The 20,306-nt window shown below is 36.8% G+C and overlaps 1 protein-coding gene across 2 annotated transcripts in view; it reads right to left on the bottom strand.

The window, feature by feature from the left end:
• LOC129774908 (long-chain fatty acid transport protein 4) overlaps nucleotides 1-20,306 on the bottom strand; it is a 71,709-nt gene that overhangs the window by 24,901 nt on the left and 26,502 nt on the right. Inside the window, exon 1 of one of the 2 annotated variants that reach the window (XM_055778974.1) lies at nucleotides 5,669-6,412. The exons of the other annotated variant lie outside the window; for it this stretch is intronic. The gene's annotated coding sequence lies outside the window, so the exon portion shown is untranslated. Of the gene's footprint in view, nucleotides 1-5,668; nucleotides 6,413-20,306 lie in introns of those variants that run through there. 2 annotated transcript variants of the gene reach the window in all.

Below are 20,306 nucleotides of genomic sequence, written 5' to 3'. Positions count from 1 at the left end.
AGGGGCTGTCCACATACCACAATTTTAGGCAGATTGGGGGTATAAAATATCGAACTGATTCTGAATCAGTGAAGATGCCGCTGTCGTCACAATGAAATCACTACAATAGATCAAAGTAATGGTCGCAGTGGTACAATGCTCCTACAGTAGAAGAAGATCGACACAATCACTCGGACAGGCAAAAAAATATGTTTGATAAAATGGCCGCCGGTTGAAAAACGTTTATTATGACAATTTCATGCGGTTATATCTATATCTTTGATATAACCGCAAGGTGGACGTAGGACTAACGTTGGCTTAACAATCAATAAGTAACAACAATTCAGTGTAACAACAATTAAATGAATTTCTGAGCGGGCGCCAGCTTATATGCGGATTTTTGTGATTTCAATAACCTGTTTTCAAAGCTATTTCTAAGCTGTTGAAACAATTCTTTGGGTCAACAATTAACAATCATACAACTCTTGGACATTTTGTCTTTCGAATGGAGTGATTATCATACCACCCCATTCAGCCGGAAAACAGGTATTAACGTTCAAAGCCTTGCACTCCAAGCGTCACTCTCTCGTTTTGTAAGCTTTGAACTTACATCTCAGTACAGAAATGAAACACGTAGTCCTACGTCAAAACATAACATCAGATCACTTGATTGCGTTTTCAAACTGGTTTTCGAGATGCTGCGAATCGAATTGAAAACATACAATCAAATCGTGAAAAGGACGAAAATTTGTTCGGGGAGTGTGAAACAAATAATGGAGAAATTTGGCAACGAGTGCTTCCCGGAGGATCTAGCAAGAAGTGGACTTAAACCCAGCTCTAGTAACAGGCAGGACTGGTCCAGAATATCTTGAATTATATTCGTAAGCAGTTACGAATCGTTCGTTCTGAGAGTCGCGGAGGATTTTGTACTTCTGATGCGATTTGCGATTAAATGCTCCTCTAATTTACTCCAAACTTTGAAAAATCTTCTAGAAAAAACGGCTTAACGTATCAATATGAAACGTTTACAGATGTTTAGGGAATACACTAGGCTAAAAATTTGCCTGGAAACATTAGAACTTACGGCGATATTTGCAGAATTACAGTAATTTTTGTAAAACACAATAAAAATCCTGTTCATTTTTTTTTAAATCGATGCAAAAAAAATAATTTTTTTTTTCGTCAAAGTAATAAATTATCCTTGTGCAGAATTTATTGGAGTTTTCAAAACTGCCTTTCGGTTTGCGGTGCGATGGTTGTTTATTGAATTATTCATTATCAAAGACGAAGGGGTAATTTTTCATTCAAACTGAAACATCTCTGTGTTGGAAGGTCCTACGGAAACGTTTGAGGAACCAAATGAAAGCTGGTTGATAAGGTTAATTGGATTTGCTATTAAGTTGGATAGCAAAAAATTGTGTTAGTCCAGAATATTCTTGCAAAGAACAAAGAAAAATCCATTGTTCATTTCCTCCCGATATTGTTTCCCACTACACTCACACACACCAAGATAAAAATATGTACGTAAAATATTCTAATACCTGAAAGTTGCAGCTTCAACATGATGCGCATCCCATCGATATGCGTTGATTTTTCACGAAGTTACAGCATGTCAAAAATCACTTAAAATTTCCGACTTCGCACTCTGTTCCGCTAATTTTTTTGTCGAGTGTAAAATGAACTCGACAACAAAGCGACTTTTACTTCAAATTCTGGAGAACTTCCAGCGGTCCGAATACATAATGTCTCTAGAAGACATTAATTCATTTGCGGTCGAAAATTCTAATGATTGTGATCAAGCAAACCATTTGTCATGACAATTGTCTTGCGTAAGTGCGAAAACAGAATAGAAACATACGGTATGAGGCATGATGTCGACGCCAACCTCTCTCAGTTTCTATTCTGTTTTCGCATTTTCGCATGACAATCGTCATGACAAATGGTTTGCTTGATTGTGATACTATACAATAGATACCTAGATACCTAGATTAACCTAGATCTTTCAAACAATCGTTTCATAGATTAAAGGTTTTCCGGTTACGTACCGCTTCAATAATAAGTTTTATGGATATGGTTTGAGTTACAACCAAAACCTCTATGCTGAAATAAACAAATTGAGTTATCACAAATTCGCTTTAGTGAAAGAACTGGAGCTATATTCACTCAATTATAGTTTCTAAACTCATAAAATTTTGTTCGCAGTTGCGCAATATAGACTCGATGTTGTACGTGAAAGGGTTGAAGAAGAGATGACTCTCATAATATAGAAAAAAAAATCAAAAGACTTTCGATTTTTCAAAGATAGATTCGACAAAGATCGATTCTTTGGTACCAATTTAATCAGTGCATCGATCATCACGTCGCACCATTTAGAAAATCGATTTGTCAAGATCGATCTTTTTTCTAAAGATCGCTGAATCCTAGTCGGAAAAGACATCAACCCACCAAATTGTTCCCAACTGCGACCAATCGAACGTTACAGGGCAACTGTCAAGAGCACATACAAGAAGAGTGGTACAGTGTCTCGGAACAAGTCAGACCTCAAAAAGAATTGGTCAGATGGGCACGGAGGCTACTGTGCAAAATTTAATAGGAGGTGCCAAATCCAAGGTAGATTCCTTCCACAGAAAACAGCGATCTACGTGAATTATTCGTGAACTCTGCAACACTCTAATCCAGGGGTCCCCTCCCCCCTTTCCATAAATTTACATTTTTTTTCTGTTTTTCTGGTGAAAAACCAGGTTTATTTGATCGATTCATGTATTATCCATTTATGTTTATTGAAAATACGGTGTTTATATCTTTCTTGAGATTTTATGTGATGAATCATGATAAAAGGGTAAAAAATTACGCAAAAAAGTTTATCCACCCCCAGATACTACGATTTAAGTGTGTTTTACAGAGTTTTAGTGTGTATTCTGCAACTTTCTCGAATATAAACATTGTGTCTTACTGTCATTTAGTGCTCTAGTTTTCGTGCACAAAATTTCCGTTTCAGGTTCAAAATTGGGAGTTATTTGTTGCAAAAAGCACAAATTTCGATCAACATCCGAAATTCGATTATTGAACATCACAATACTGGCAAGAGCTACCGTAATACTGCTGCTATTGTCCAGCTTCACAAAAATACAGTCGCTAGGATTGTGCAGATGTACGAAAAGCATGGTTCTATCTCACCAGCTAGGCGATCGGGGCCTCCTTCAAAGACAACTGTCCGAATTGACAGAGCTATCGTGAAAAAGGCGGAGCTGGACCGAGCACTATCAGCTCCAAAAAATGTGAAACAGATTGAAAGCGAGTTTTCCATTCAACTGACATCACAATTCGTACGAAATCGACTTCATAAGAAAGGTCTTAAGGGCACTTAAGAAGTCATGGTTGTCCGCAGAAAATATCAAAAAAAAAAAAAAAAAGATTGAAGTAGGCCCAGGACCACATTTCATGGACCAGTAATGACTGGAATAAGGAGATTCGATCAAACGAGACGAATGCAATGCTGTTTGGGTCTGGTGGTATCACAAGAAAATCACGGCGAACCGGTGAAAGTTTGAAAAAGGCGTGTTTGCTGCCCACAGTCAAGCATGGCGGTGGTGAGCAATGTTGGAAAAAATAATTTTCGCTAAGCTCAAATGCATAGATTTTCGGGCTTGGTTGCATCGAAAACCTATATATTCCAAACGAAAATCAAAATGACAAATCCAGACAGCCAGTGAATATGATCAAATGAACTTTTGTTCTTCTATATGTTTTGAAGTTTATTTTTCCACCCAGTGTCATCTACATATTGATTATTCAAGATGCCATAATTGAATTCCATTTTAGCCAAATGAATATCAGGTGTTGTTTACTTTTAACCTCAGGCTTTTATTTATGCCGTTGTTACCGTCTCGCCAAGCAAAATCATGCGCGATTTCTTGCAAAACTCGTTTCATCGAACTCTGGCATTTTTGTTCTCTAAATGGTCTAGTCTGAATATTTTTTTTATTTTAGAATTTTGACTCAAAATCTATGCCAGAACGAATATCGTTTCGAAAATGATGAATATTAGTTTGTTGCTTTTGATATTCAAAGTATAAATAACAGCGAAGTTATGAACCCCACTCAATGCCGCATTCAATCATTAGAAAAAATTTGTACTGCATCAGCGATATGAACAAAATGAACTCGTTTGTTATTGTCATTAATATAATGAGGGCAATGTGTTTCAAGCTGAAAAAAAGTATAACACTGATATAAAATTATATTCGTTATTTGTGAATATTTGTTGATATTCTAAGACACTGGTGGTGAGTTACTTTACCAACATTTATTTTTCAACCAACTGAGCATGAGTTTGATTTTTTTTTTTTTGCAGGTAGAGTCATGGTGTGGGGATCTATGGCAACCTCCGACGTTGGAGAACTTAAGTTCATTGATGGAACCATGACCAAAGAGGTTTATTTGAACACTTCGAAGCGAAAACTACCAGTGCCTGCACAAAAGCTAAAGATGTGGCGCAGATATACGTTCCAACGAGACGGATATCCGAAGCACACTTCAAAGCTAGTTTTGCAGTGGTTCAAGGGAAAGCGTATCAAGGTTATGGAGTGGCCAGCACAGTCTCCCGACATTAATCCGATCGAGCATGTCTGGTCAATTTTGAAAATTGGGCTCCAGAATCAAAAACCAACTAGCAATCAGCAATTGTGGCAGATAATCTCAACTGATGTCCATTTTAGCCATGTACTCATTCACTGTTTGCCCGGTTGCTCCGACCTCCCGGCCCAAGGCGCGTGACGATGAGGCTACCTTGCACTCGGTCTCCCTATTCAGTTTCTGCTGCACTTTACGGTTGCGCAGCACTATCGGACGATCAGAGCCAGGCTTCCTTACGACGCTCTCGCCATTCTCATGAAGAAAGAGGATGTTGTAAACGCCGGATCCGCTAGATCCGGCGGACACGAAGTGCCTCACGATGTCCAACTTCTTCGCGCTCTGGGAAGAAACTGGCAGTACGAACAAAGTATCGGACGCAGTTATTTCACAGTTTTCCCAAGGCTGTTGCTAATCAAAAAATAAGCGCGTCGATGCATGTTTTTGGAAGTCCCAATAAACACAGGATTTAACATGTTCGTCGCCCAACGTGACGTTTCTGAGTTTATTGCGGTGTCTAACTTGCGAATCAATGATTAACTGAAGATCAAACTTAAATTGTAGACATCTTTTACATGATCTAGCAATTTATTTTTTTAATTTGAAGGTGAATTGACAAAAATAACACATGCTAAAGCCATATAATATGAGTTTCGCAAAAACCGCGGTACAAACCATCCGTACTATAAGTTAATAAAAAGTATAGTATAAACATTATATTAATATGGTTATGATTAAATTATTGTTCTACATATCCTATAGTTACATTTAGGTACCTATTCTACCAAATTCCTTTTAAAAATATTCAATTTGAACGAGGAAAGTGTCACCCATATTTGGGTAATGGAGCGACGAACGTGTTAAATGAAATTTGGTCCATTGAATTACATTTTGTAGTATTTTATTGCAAACCAAAATTAGTCTATTTTATAATGCATACCTTAATATGACAAATTAGAAAGTTTCACCTCATTTGGTCTGAAATTGGGCACATCGGGGTCATAATGAGTTGAGATATTCAATTCTACAACTATTGGTAACATTTTTAGCTTTTTACCTTTTTATAAATCTCATAACGCTTCGATCTAGTCCGAACAAAGTTCTTCACCGTGCGGATCGTTCGTCACGAGACAAACCTAGTCTTGAGGCTCAGTTGATGGGTGAAAAACAGCAAGTTTCGCACAATCATCCCTCCGAAGAAAGTGGCCACCGATCGGTCGTTTCTCGATTGCACCAGCTCGATTATATTATAATTCTGCGCGTGGCTTCACTCTCCGGTAACACTCGTACAGCATGAGAGGCCTCGTAATGAGTCTCGACGAAAGCCTCACTTCGATTATGTTTCAATGCGTATTATAATGAACGGGGCACAGATTTCACCTGTCTTTTCAACACAGATCCATATGGCACTACACGCAACCCGGGCCAGGTTGCATGTAAATCTAGACGGAGACACCACCACGGTGGTGCAGTGACTTCGTTACGTTCTGATAATCTGTAGTGCAGCTGGTGTGAATAAATGATGATTACTGTTGCATTGTCTTTAGTTTTTTTCTCTTCACTCATGTACCACACCGGTTGCAATTTAATTGCAAATTGAAGTCAGGTTTCACTTTTTTCTTCGGTCGCTTGCGGTTGAGAAAAACGGTGGTTTGTTGATGGCAATGATTTAGCCGAGAAGATAGTTCGCAAGGTTAGATGAAATCTTTGTTTTTTCAGCACATTGTTTCTATCCAATTCGAAACATTCGCTATTATCAGTGGAAAACACTTGGTAACAACAGAGGCCGAACTGTCATGAGGAACTCTTGCTAGGGGAAACATATGTTGATGCGCGAGAAAGTCCATTTCACGTCATTTCGCGCACTCCCGCCGACCAGGGACGGAATTCCGTCCTTCGCTGCATTGACTCGCTATGCGTTGAAAGATTTTATGTAATCCATGATTCGATCGAACGCGTGCCTTTGATGTTATTACAAGTCGGACTCGATTATCCGGAGTATTGATTTTTTTTTTCATTCCGTATACCGTTTTTTCTGATATTCCGAACACTTAAGCATTGATGGCCATTAAACAGTGTCTCATTACTCGAAATGGTATTTTTTTCGCGAAATTAGATTGATTTTTGGATACGATTGAGCCTTCTTTTTCATTTGACCGCAATAAAGCTGATTTACAAATACATATTCACGGTAAAAAACTGAAAAAATGTTTCATCACATTTGTCTCAAATTCCGAACACCATTTTTGCCACTGACTCATATTCCGAACACTTTTGTCTCAAATTCCGAACAGAGAAAATGCATTTTTTTTTTTAATCATAACTTTTGAATTACTGGACCGATTTATTTGATCGATATATCAAATCAAACCAATTAGCTAGTCTTGTTTGGAAAAATATTTTACTCACAAAAAATTGTATTTTGTTCTTGTAATTATTGATTTTATTTGCTTTTTATAGGTTTTTTGTTCTTGAGTTATTATTTTTCAAAGGTTACCGATGGTACAAAAAAAATTTCCACCTTTTTCCAAAAATGTTTTTTTTTCAAAAATTCGCATAGGATAATTGAACGAAAATTTAAAACATGTTAGCTTTGAAAAATCTTAACTCATAAACGAAAACGACACCTATCTGATATGCGGATATGTTATGTGAAAAAACCTCAGCTTTCAAGAAAAAATATTAAAAAACATGGTGCACTTGGTCCCGAAACCATGTAAACTATTAAAAACGATTAAAACCTATAATTACGAAAACAAAATTCTATTTCTTTCCCAAGTGTAATGTTTTTCTAAACAAAAATAGCTCTTTGGCTTTAATTTGATATATCTATCATTTGAATCTGTCCAGCAGTTCAAAAGTTATGAATGTTTGTGGTGGAAAAAAGGGATAAACATTTATTTTTCGGTGAAAAATCATAACTCAAGAACAAAAAATAACGCGACTCTGATTTTTGGGTATGTTATGTAAAAAAAACCTCAGCTTTCAAGAGAATATGTAAAAAATACAGCGCCCTCGGTCCCGAGACCATATAAACTATTAAAAACAAATACAATCAATAATTATGAAAACGAAATCCATTTTTTTGCAAATGTCATATTTTTTTAAAGAAGTTCATTGTGTTTAATTTGATATGTTGATCATCAGAATCGGTCCAACAGTTAAAAAGTTATGAATTTTAGAGAAAAAAGTATTTTTTTGGAAAAAAGGGGGAAAACTTTATTTTTCGGACCACCCTAAGATGGAAATGAAAAATAGGAAAATACGGGTCTAATGTTTTGCCGTAAAAAACAAAATTACCACTTTTCACGAAAATCTGAGAACCAGTATATCGGTTTGGCATGGAATGGTTGTATAAATCTACCACGGATAATCGAAACTAATTGTATGGGACAATCTCTATCCCAGCCCCCTGCTCTACCTAACACGTTCAATTTTGTTCAAATGATCGAACTTATAAAGCATATCAACAAATTATTCAAAATTTCTTATCTAAAAATTTTAAAAAAATATCAAAAATAAAATACACCGAATAATCGAGTCTAAAATTCCGGATAATCGAGTCCGACCTGTATTTCATGTCATGTCCTTCGGAAACCAAAATGATATTTATGCAACGATTTGAAGATGAAGGTTATTCAATCTGTAACAATATAAATACTCTTCACACTTCAATAAACCTTCTGCAGAACTCTAATGAGAAGACTTTTTTGTACAGTCAAATATTAGTTGAAAAGATATAATAGATACAGAGATAGTCAAAAGTAAAATTGAAGGATAACATTAATTTACTTTTTGAACATAGGAAATATTTGTTTGAGAAGCAGTGTTCGTTTAGTTGATGGTAACAGCGGAACACTACTGGTAAAATAGTTGGAATTCTACAGGCTACAGACTACAGAAAACTTTATTACTGACGAATTTCATGCCAACTCGTCTTTGGAGTTGGCAGCACCATATCAGATAGCAGTGAAACGTTGTGGGTGTAAAGACATGGGTCATTTAAGCAACTTTGCATACTTGAAATATTCGAAAAAGAATAAGACTACTTTTTGGAAAAAGACAGTTTTTTTTCTTAATTTTTTACAAAAATGTATAATTTAAAAACTATGATACCTACAAATTTATTGTCAAAGGATGAAATGTAGAAAATTGTTTAAATTTTCACGAAAAAATACCAAAATGTAGGAAATTACTGAAATGTACGAAATTACTTAGGTTTTATTAGAAAATATCAAAGAATTTTTTGGAAAAAATTTCATTGGAAAAAATTTTTTTTTGGAAATTAAAATTCATATGTTTTTAAAATTCGGAAAAAATTGATTTAAATAGCCCTTAAAATTTCCAACAAGTTTTCCATACATCGGGGCACATTCACATGGCAAGAGTTGTTCGAACAACAACTTTTTCATTTTTTTTCTTTGGAAAAATAGTATTGATGTTTAATTCGTAACATTTTTATGCATAAATTATCGCAATTTAAATGCTTTGCTAACTTTTCTCTATTTAGAAACATGCCAAGAACATTGCAAACGTGAGGATTTACACACAAAAATGTTACGAGCAAAACATTATTTTTTTCTGGAGTCTTCATACAAAAATGACTTACTAGTATGAAATATTGTTGATGTTGATGTCTTCGACAAAAATTTATATTTTAACAAAATCTAAAACTTTGTCGAGTACACTATATCGCTATTTTGACTTTAAACAAAATCAGGATAATTTGTATTTTTCTGAAAGAAAACATGAAAAAGTTGCTGTTCGAAAAACTTTTTCCTTGTAAAAGTGCCCATCTTCCAATGTATGGACGACTTGTTGGAAATTGTAAGGGCTATTCATATATATTAGGCTGTCAAAAAAGTCCTGCGGTATTTCCGCGAGGTGTCGTTGTAAGCGCGTAGTTCTAGTTGTTTTCATTGTATCGAGTCATACTATAGCTTGTTGGAAAGGTATTTTTGCGCGCTATAATATAGTCCTTGACAGTGTTTTGTTTGGTTAAGTCGTTCGTGAGTTATAGTGTCGCAAATATGGAGCAAAATAAAGAGAAAATCCGACATATTTTACAGTATTCCTATTTTTCTTTTTTATCTTCGCTTATTTTTCGTCGGCCTATTTCCGCCACTTCAGTGCCAATCACCGACATCAGGGAGGCGACTCCACCTGTTCCTACATATCAGACTCAACAACTCATGAGCCGGGCCAACTTATTTTACTTCCCATCCGAAGGAAGACGTAACCAGAGATTTTTCGCCTCAGAAAATCCCAACGACGCCAGCTGGGAATGAACCGAGGCCGATCGGATTGTGAGGCTGTTACGCTAACCACACAACCACTGGCGCCGTCAGTACTACTATGACAAAGGCAAAAATGCATCTCAAGCTGCCAATAAAATTTGTGCAGTTTATGGACCCGATAAAGTTTCCATTTCCACCGCACAACGATGGTTTCAACGTTTTCGTTCTGGTGTAGAAGTCGTCGAAGATGCGCCACGCTCCGGAAGGCCTGTCGTCGAAAATTGCGACAAAATCGCTGAATTAGCCGAGAAAGACCGGCATAATAGCAGCCGTAGCATCGGCCAAGAGCTGGGGATAAGTCATCAAACCGTTATTAACCATTTGAAGAAGCTTGGATTCACAAAGAAGCTCGATGTATGGATGCCGCACACGTTGACGCAAAAAAACATCTTTGACCGTATCGACGCATGTGAATCGCTGCTGAATCGCAACAAAATCGACCCGTTTCTGAAGCGGATGGTGACTGGCGATGAAAAGTGGGTCACTTACGACAACGTGAAGCGCAAACGGTCGTGGTCGAAGCCCGCTGAAGCGGCTCAGACGGTGGCCAAGCCCTCATTAACGGCCAGGAAGGTTCTGCTGTGTGTTTAGTGGGATTGTCAAGGAATAATCTATTATGAGTTGCTTCCCTATGGCCAAACGCTCAATTCGGACATGTACTGCCAACAACTGGACCGCTTGAAGGTCGCACTCATGAAGAAGAGGCCATCTTTGATAAACAGAGGCCGCATTGTCTTCCATCAGGACAACGCCAGGCCACACACTTCTTTGGTGACGCGCCAGAAGCTCCAGGAGCTCGGATGGGAGGTTCTTTTGCATCCGCCGTATAGTCCGGACCTTGCACCAAGTGACTACCACCTGTTTTTGTCCATGGCGAACGAGCTAGGTAGTCAGAAGTTAGCCACAAAAGAGGCCTGTGAAAATTGGCTATCCGAGTTTTTTGCCAATAAGGAAGCGAGCTTTTATAACAGGGTCATTATGAAGTTGGCATCTCGTTGGGAACAAGTCATCGAAAAAAACGGCGCATATTTGACTTAAAACAGATGATTGTAACTAATTTTATGAACAAATGAAAATTCAAAAAAAATACCGCAGGACTTTTTTGACAGCCTAATATATTTTTGGAAATTAAAAAAAATACATTTTTGACAAAAATGAATTTTAATTTTTAAAATAACTTTTTTGTCAGCGAAATTCTTTTCCAAAAAAGTTTTAGTATTTTCTTGTGAGTATTTAAACAATTTCCTACATTTCATCCTTTGACAAGAATTTTGTAGGTAGTTTTTTTAGTTTTTAAATTATAAATTTTTGGTAAAAATTAAGAAAAAAAAATTGGCTTTTTCCAAAAAGTAGTTTAATTATTTTTGGAATATTTCAAGTATGCAAAGATGCTTAAATGACCCATGTCTTTGCACCCACAACGTTTCACTGCTATCTGAGATGGTGCTGCCAACGGCTAATCGAGTTGGCATGAAATTCGTCTACTAGAAAACTATTCATAATTTAATGTTTTTTCTTACGAGTATCGGCGATTGAGAAAAAAAAACAATTTTTCATCGACCTATAAATGTTTTGGCATTGATATTTTGAAATTTCGTTCAATCGATTGAACTAACATCCACCCTCTGTAGCCATACTATAACGTAACGAGAGATACGTCGAAAAACATTTATGGTGTCGTACATTGGCGTGTTCATATTTTGTCGGTGTCCATTTTCTCTTTTATTGTTTTTATGAACAACTTCTAGTAAGCTTCGTATATATGTTATCAACGAAACGATTGCATCAATTCCTTGAAAGAGTGTTTATTGACAAGCTGCATTGCTTTACAGTCTGAGTTCAATATCTTTCAATGTCATCCAGCATGACGGCAGGACAAGTGAACTTCGAATGCCATCACAGTAAATTGCAGAGTAGTCTCTTAGTTAGCAACTGTCCACAGCACTGAAACGTCGTTACAAGGATCCTGAACGATCGAAACCGGTTATCATGAACATGCAAATCTGTCTTCCCCCGAAGAGTGTGACCCTAATTGTCAGGTAATGTTGGAAGGCTCCACAGGCGAGTCGTTGATTGACTAAGAGACAGTGCTGAGTGAGTAGAAAATACAGCATCCAAGTCCAACGGTGGCCATGAGTGTGCTGGAGGTTAATGTGCCCAAAAGCCAAAACCACTCGATATGAGATGGACAAAAAACAAACAACAAGTGGAGCAAATCCAATCCTAATTGCCGGTACATAACATACCGAGTGGAATAGTCAAAAATGAATTAACACAGTTGAGAAGAAGCGAAAATCTACGTTTTTGCTGAAGATAAACATCATTTGTCATGCCTAAATTGTGTCGAAATGAATGGCATTGACGTATTTCCACAAAGTCTTCATTTCTCATTGATTTTTTATCCGTAGGGGCCAATGTACACACGGTTGGTAAATCTTCAATTGCGTCGTAAGGCGTCAGAGCAGCCACTCGATTTGTTCAACCCTTGGGAGAACAAATACTCACTTAAGCAAAAAAGATCTCCAAGCTAATTAGTTTTGTGGTGGGAAAAAACATACCATAGGTTAAAGCACACTGCATGTGCGCGGTGTCAATGCCAGGTTGCGTTTAAGATCAATTCGTCGTGTTTCGAGTACCGCCTAGGTGCCATAGTATCCACCTGTGTTGCTCTCAAGTGCCGCTTAGTTTTCTACCGTTCAGACCCAAGGTGAAATCAATGGTGTGGTTGACTTGTCTCTGAGACATAAGCCAACAAAAGAACCAGAGAATGAATGATTTGCATAGTGCATAAGTCAACCTATGTGGGCTTGACGATGATAGGAAATTAATGCGTTAAATTACCGTCTAAGGATACACGAAACGGCGGAGTGGTTTTTAGAAACGCAACTGCATGAGAAACTGCGGAGTATTGAACAGCTTTGCACATCTATACAATTTCTCAAAATTGATCAAAAAATTAAAAAAAAACCGTTGACGAATAGTAAATAATAGTCGTTTGCATTAATATATTCCTAATTTTTTTTGAGTAGGACAGCGCCTTTCAGTAAAGGTGCTAATTCAAAAACAGGTCACGTTTTTATGAAATAAAGTTAACGCTAATAACTATTTTTGCTGCGAACAGATTTTGACGATATGCATACCAAACGAATCGGAAATTTCCTGAGATTTGTTTGATATGCTATACATTACAACCCCCTGGTCTGTAAATGATTTCAATTGGTGAAAATTAGCAGCAACCACATTTTCTACTCTTTTGTGTGCTTACCTACCTGTACCGTCAATATGAAGTAATTTATATAGCCGCAATAATATAAACAACGAGGGGAATGTTTGCTAGAGTATAAACAGTGGAGATTCACAGGCAATTTTACAGTCTCTTTTTATACTCAAAGCAGCGAATATCATTATGGCAAAGAAGGCGTTAAGGTTCTGCGCCACACAATTGTTGGCTACGCCAAAACGCTATTTGTATCTTCTCGAGGTCAGCGGCCTTGTCGCGATGCGAAAACCTCCCAACTTTGTTGATGGTTTTGACCGAAAATTCGAGGAATTTTTTTTCCCATAAACGATCATTCAGTACTTCTGGGCTCTACCATATCTACAGAATAATCTGTATTTATACAGATTTTTCAGTCTTTTTGAAATCAAGAATCTGTAGATACGGATTACAGATTTTTCAAGTTTCCATTCCAAATAACGATCCTATATTAATTATGGCTTGATCACAACAATCCAGTCTGAGTCATTTTGGCATTCATGTGTAGCCTGTAATACTGCTTTCTCATGTTCAATCTAAGGCGAAAAGATGCCAAAGTCTGCGTCATCAGCTATCTTCACAATAAATAAATATCATGGTTTATCTTTTTCCTACTAAAGCACAGTAAATGCGATTTGTTACGTGGTTACCATCAACATCGTCAAATTCATAATAACCAGGCCAACCAATGATACTAAAGCTAAGCTTTTTGTTTTTCCCACGTACGTATAACTCATCATCACAAGAGATCAGATTTAAGTCGTCTATATATATTATTGTGTCTGTCTCCACTCAAATTAGAATGATAGAATGCTTTGAAGAATATTTTAAAGAAGGGAAATTCAAAAATAATGGGCTACGCATATGTACTGCAATCAAAAGTGAAATCGATAAAAATTATTACGCATTTGTACTACAATGATAAGTTTTCCGATTGGAGTTAATTTATTCAATTGGAATTAATGTTGACGACAATGATATTTATGTTTCGCCATTTTGTAAATATTATTGGACTTTCAGGTGAAAAATGAAAATGAATCGCCAAAATGTGGTTATCAAATTCGAGTAAAGATTGTCCGATTTAGGCTGAGATCCCTACGTAGATCAATGTAACGGTGAGAAAAATTGTTTTTTTTTAATATTTTGAAGGAAAAAGGAAAAAACGAAAAAAACTGAGCAATTTGATACTGCTCTCGAGCTTGGTAATCTGAGTTAACCCTCTACCACCCAAATTTTTTATTTATCTAAGAAAAATCTACTCCACTTTTATCTCGAATTTCCGACTTTCAATATAAAATACTCCTAGCAGAAAGCTGCCAGCATAAAAACAATGTGTATGTGTAATAGATGAAAATATTCTAAAGACGTTCTAGTGGGGGTGAACATTGAAAATAATGTCTGAATAATTTGAAAAGAGAATCCGCGAAGCCCGTCTAAAGGCGGGCTTGGGCTGTAGAGGGTTAAAGAAAAGGTGGAAGCAATCTTTGTACGTAAATAGATCAATTCACTTATCAGACTGTTTGGCGCTTCACTGACACGAGTCTTAGAATGAGATGAAAGAAACGAGCGCCATTGTGGCAGCCATTTGTGGGTAGCTTCCACCTTCACCCTAATTGCAATTTATAGATTGATATTTATTTTCTATTATAGAATTTTAGACTTTAAAATTAATTCGTGTCTAGCAGTGTCAAATGTCAATCGAAATATTGATCAATTAATTTTCTGGAATTCAAGCCACGAGCGTTCGCTTTCTGAAAGAACGTGAATGTTCAGAAGTATGCATATCAAAATATCAATTTTGGGCAGGACAAAGTTATCCGGGTCAGCTAAATGAACTTATGAATTTAACCCTTTGCGGTGGTCTTAAATTTCGACATGGATGTCGTACTGGTCGCAATTATTTTTACTTGAAGAAGCAGTGATGTATAACTTTGTAAGATGAAAAAGATTCCTTTATTTTTGTAAACTCTTATCGGAAGTTTACTATTTACTAAACAATGTTTTTATGTTTATGATTAAAAAATATTTTTTTTTATCCCATTAATTTATTTATCAGGCTCATTAGCATTTTATCTGTAACAGAGCCGGGTTTTTATCGTGTACATGTACATATGTTTATGTTTCTACAAATTGTAAATTACACAGTAGAAGTAGTAACCATTTTGGCGTTAGATTTTTCTGTTCCATTACATTATGGTAAATTACACAGTAGTAGCCATTTAGGCGTAAGGGTATTCTATCTGTTCTTCCATTGTTCAGCAGACCGGACAGCGGAGACAGTTGATATTGATCGATCATTGTTGGGTTATTTATAGAACAGCAGTCCGATGTTCCTTGCAGAGCAGAGCAGTTGTATGGATGAATCGATCTATGTTCCACCGTGGATCGATCTCCATAGCTGATGATGGTTGCGTGGACGTAGTTATTCTATAACAACACAAAGATGGTCAATTGAGGGTCCTGAGTTTGAACTCACGATCGATCGCTTAGTAAGCGAACGCGTAACCAAGTGGCTACGAAGACCCCCTATTTTGAGTTTTGGCAAGAGAAAAAAAAAGTCAATTGAAGCTATATCAGTTTGTCGTTTTTCACCTTTATCTTTCTGTTTGAACATACAAAACAATGATCTTTATATCTATACAGTGCCGAAATACATGGAGTTTTCCATTAATCCTTCCCCCGAGCACGGATGACAACTTTTGTTTATACTGAATACCGTTATCTATTATTCATAGTAGCACCGTTTTGGTTCGTGAATAAGTTCACAAGACATAAAAATTCGTTTAGAGAAAGTGAGTGAGCTGATACATTGTTGCATAAATTATAATATTAGTATACTTCTTTGCTGTGGTGGCTGAGAGCAGACAAATGACCGCTAAGAGTTAATACAGATTTCGATACAGATTTTCTGAGCACAGATAAAAAGATTTTTTGAAACCAAAAACACAGATTCTATTATGGCAACCCTGATGCTATGTTGAACGAGTGTGTGGTGCGTTAACTTTTGCAGCCACAATAATATAAATAAGAGATAACGTGAAAGAAAAAAAATGCGCTAAGGTACAAATAGTGGATCCTATAGTGACAAATTTTCTTTCAGTCTCTTCCTATACTCAAAGCATCGTTGCTGTGTTTGCTTTGTTTCATCATAATTGCTTCATTTCCCCGCGAACTGTGGACGCGATCAAATACCTCACATACTGATGCCTCTGGCAATTTATCGGATTGACGGCATGGTAAAGCAGTCATTATCATAAAGTTCTGCGTCACACAATTACGTGGGGGATCACCTAGCTAGACCAACGATCGAGTTTCCTATATGGCTCTGTGTGCGTGCCATATTGGACGCTTGTTTGGTGCTGGTTGGTTTGCGTTGTACGAACGATGTCTAGCGGTGTGATTCCACTGAGGCAATACTAAATAACATGAAGCATAATATTTAATACTTGCAAGTATTGTCATTAGTGTTGTTTCCATGCGGTGCCAAAGATAGATTCATGTAATTGAGAAATGTGGAATAATGGTGCTGGCACAACAAATATGAATCGCCTGTAGCCGAGTGTGTATGTCAAATGCGAAAAAGGCCATCGAAAAAGCGTTCGTGAAAAATACTCAGTGCAATGAAATGACATAAAGAAACGAAATGCGACATATGATCAGCTTGTGTTCAACTCTTTCTACAAAAAACAAGTCCAAAAAACTTTTCAAAAATCTGATAATTTGATCTTGCATTCGAAACAACTTGCAAACGAAAAACAAGCTATGTAATTGGAGAAGGGTGGTAAAGATGGACATCTTAAGTGAACGTTTATTTTTTCGTGAATTTCACAAAAAAACACATAGATGTCTCACCACAAATTGATAGTCTAGGGCTCTTTTATATATATATATATATATATATATATATATATATATATATATATATATATATATATATATATATATATATATATGTATGTATATAATCACGTTATGATATGCACACCAAAGGACCACGATCAGCACATTCCAAACATCGTACGATCGCGGCCAGCCAATAGCCATCGTTCCGCTGCATCAGCATTACTCATCGATATATACCAGCAGCAGAACCCACGACGCCGTTCAGTTCTCATTCAAATTCTTTCCGTGACCGTCCACGTTTGCTTAATAAATGATATTTAGATAATAAACTGTATGTTGATTATAATAAACGTTTTTTAAAAGCTGAACGTCGAAGGCCACAACAAGATTGGCGCAGCCGTGCGGTTTCAGTGAGTGGAATAGTAACGAGTGTGAAAAAACAGTGTTATAATCAGGATTGGTAAATCCGATTAGAGTGAATCCGCGAAACATTAATACGAACTGTAGAAAGTGCTAGCATCTGACGCCGCTATCAAAGTGACGAAAGAGTTGAGGTTCCACCGCACACCGCACCCCACCACTGGAAGAACCGAAGAACCCCGCACACACGATTGCAAACGGTAAGTTTTTTTTCTCTCTTCTTTCTACGCCCCCACATTCTAAGTGAAATAAAACTCGCCCCGGTCAGTGATTTTTTTTGTTGTGCATCGAAGTCCGTTCTAAGAGAGAGACTCGGACGCAATTTTAATTATTACTTACCGCGTGGAGTAAAAGTGTTCTAAGAGAAGTTTTACTCCACCTGGAATTGTGAATTCTAAGCGAAGCACACTTCCAGAAGCCACACGAGTTCTAAGCGAACGTGTGTGCTTAAAAATTAACAAATTTGTGTAAACGGTGCAAGGCTTCATTAATGCCAAAAACACCAAAAAGTGCTCTGAAGAAAACTCGCAGCTTGTGGAAAAGCATTAATCACAGCAATTGCGACTCTTCGGACTCAGAAGAAACCATTTCATCCGTTGACTCAGGAGACTTGGCACACATCCCAATTGAGAATCCCCCCTCATTGGAAAATTTATTAATTGAAGAAAGCTCAGATATGGAGCAAATCGGCGCGCAACTCCAGAAAATGATGGAGATGATGGACGCATTTTCCACCAAACAAAAGGAACATGACGCCATGTTCCTGCAAATTGAATCGCATTTAAATGGAACAACGCCAGCAGAACAACCTACTGCACAACCGGTAATATACGAATATCACCAACCAACAACCAGTTTTGAGATGCTATGCAGAATTCCGGATCCAATCAAAATGATTCCAACATTCGACGGCAATTCGAAACAATTGAATGCGTGGCTAACAACTGCTCAGGAAACACTCAATGCTTTCAAAGAGCACGTTACGCCAGTGCAATTTAAAATGTATACCACTGCAGTAATACATAAAATCCAAGGGAAAGCAAAAGACATAATATGTCTTGCCGGTAACCCAGACAATTTTGAGCAAATTTCGGAAGTTCTGACAAATGCTCTCGGCGATCGTCAAGAACTTTCCACGTATAAATGCCAGTTATGGCAATGTAAAATGACTGAAAATATGAGTATTTCGAGATACTACAATAAATCAAAAAATATTATTCAAAATATTAAGACCTTGGCGAAACAAACAGAAAAATACCGTAACAACTGGGAAGTCATAAACGATTTTATAGAAGAAGACGCCTTGGCTGCTTTCATCGCCGGACTAATCGAACCATATTTTGGCTATGCTCAAGCCGCAAGGCCGAAAGATATAGAAGATGCCTATGCATTTCTATGTAAATTCAAATCAAAAGAAATAACAGCACAAAACATGACTTTTGATTATTCTCCAAAAAAGTATCAGAAGAACAAAGATTTCGATAACAAATCAAGCAGTAAAAATCCTCAATTGAATAAAAATCAGAAACCCTTCAAATTGGATCAAAAAAGAGAGCGAAATGAAATTGAACCGATGGACGCTACTACTACACAGAGCCGTCTGACAATAAATAGGAAAACAATAAATAACCATGAGACAGTCAAAGATGATCCTGAGGATGATATTGCAAAATCAGACACTGAATCTGAAGATGATCTTGATCTAAATTTTCACTTGGGATACACAAATCTAAATCCAACTTAAATTACTTACCCTATCTCAAAATTAAACATCCTAAAAATAATCAAACCCTAAATATTTTGATAGATTCTGGAGCAAACAAAAATATTATTGCACCAGGAATCTTGGGAAAAACTAGCACCGTACCAAATACGAAAATAAAAAACGTGTGTGGAACCAACAGTGTAACCGAAAAAGGAAAAATTGCTTTGTTTAACGGCGCTTTCAAACCCTTCACGTTTTACGTCTTGAAATTTCACAACTTTTTCGACGGCTTAATAGGATCGGAAACATTGGCAGAACTCAAAGCACGCATCAATTACGAAGACGAAACACTAACACTATTAGACAAACAATTTTCATATGCCAAATTTTACCCCACCAAACAACTTTACAATCATTTTGTAACAATTGAGACCACAAATAACGGTGATTGGCTTGTCCCCTCTTATCAAAAACTTTACAAAAATATCTTTATTAATCCTGGACTCTATAGAGCAGAAAATAATAAAACAACCGTCAATGTAATTTCCACATGTAGAAACCCCATAAATATTCCGAAAATTGGATTAACAGTTAACAATTTTGAAACCATTTCTCCCTTCCTAATAAAACACTCAGAATGTATTTCTGAAAATGAAATTAATGACATCATTAGAACAAATCATCTTTCATCATTAGAAAAAACCAAATTAATTCAAATTCTTCACCAACATCAAGCAGTTGTATCTAAAAAGGGGGAAAAACTCACATCCACATCAGCCACTAAACATAAAATTTTAACCACTAACGATATGCCAATTTACACAAAAAATTATCGGTACCCACATCATTTCAAACTAGATGTTCATGAACAAATACAAGAAATGTTAGATAATGGAATAATTCGACCTTCCAAAAGTCCGTACTCCTCACCCATATGGGTGGTCCCAAAAAAAACAGACGCATCTGGAAAGAAAAAAGTACGAGTCGTAATCGATTATAGGAAGCTTAACGAACATACTATAGACGATAAATATCCTATGCCTCAAATTGAAGAAATTTTGGATTCCCTAGGAAAATCTGAATATTTCACAACTCTTGATTTAAAATCGGGATTCCACCAAATTCCAATGGACCCGAAACATATCGAGAAAACAGCTTTTTCTACAGACAAAGG

Source organism: Toxorhynchites rutilus, chromosome 3 (assembly GCF_029784135.1).
Source record: "Toxorhynchites rutilus septentrionalis strain SRP chromosome 3, ASM2978413v1, whole genome shotgun sequence".
In the NCBI taxonomy this organism is placed as follows: Eukaryota; Metazoa; Arthropoda; class Insecta; order Diptera; family Culicidae; genus Toxorhynchites; species Toxorhynchites rutilus.
The sequence above is the reverse complement of the archived record's forward strand: the minus strand, read 5'-3'. Positions and strand labels throughout refer to the sequence as shown.